Below are 924 nucleotides of genomic sequence, written 5' to 3'. Positions count from 1 at the left end.
CCTGCCGGACATGAAATTGAAAAAAATCCGAAAAATTTGCCACGTAGGAAAGGCACCCGCTGCCGTGGCCTAGGTTTCTCACTGAAAATCCTCGTCCCCCGGCGGCACCTTTTTTTTAAAATTTTCTTCCTTTTCAACGCCGTTTTTTGGGAATTTCGGATTTTTTTTGAATTTTTTCGCAATAATATTCGGAAAATAGATAACTTTTAACACATTGTAATGCAATAAAAATTTTTGGTCGGAGTCCCCCTTTAATGATTATGAAAAAACACAATAGTTTACACTTTTCCATCTTGATTGATGCCTATTTTTTTGTTTGTTTTTTCTTCCATTGTTTTTCGTTTCCTGCAAAATTGACACTCCGAAAAAAGTCAAGAAGAAGAAGAAAAAGAAGACGTCGTGTTCTCTGACGTCTTCTTCGTTTTCTTCTTTTGATATTTCTTCAAAGAAATCGAAATTCGTCAGTTCAACTGACACCTACACACAGAACACATTGATTTGTCATGGTTTAGGTGGGCAGCACCGAGGAGGCGGCAATTTGAATTTTGCGTGGGAAAAATGGGTTTTGCGGAATGCGGGTCAATTATACTGTACCGGAAATTTGGAAATTTGAAAATGTAGATATTCCCAAAAGAGTGGAAAATAGTCATCTTTAAAGCGTTCAAAAAACGGAACATCTTCAATTTTTTTGGAAAATTCATTTTTTGGGATTTTTGAGTTTTAACTTTATTTTAAAGTTCTTAATTTCAGATTTTAGGAATTTCTGATTTTTTAAGGATATTTAGGATTTTTTCGGATTTTCAGAATTCTCGAAAATTTGGATTTTTTCGAAAATTGCTGAATTTTTAAACATTTTTGGGATTTTCCAGATTTTAATAACGAATTTTGGGAAATTATAATTTTTTTTTGGGGTTCAGAATAAAT

This window comes from Caenorhabditis briggsae (assembly GCF_000004555.2).
Source record: "Caenorhabditis briggsae AF16 supercontig from assembly CB4, cb25.NA_112, whole genome shotgun sequence".
NCBI lineage: Eukaryota > Metazoa > Nematoda > Chromadorea > Rhabditida > Rhabditidae > Caenorhabditis > Caenorhabditis briggsae.
This window is presented reverse-complemented; position numbering follows the sequence as displayed.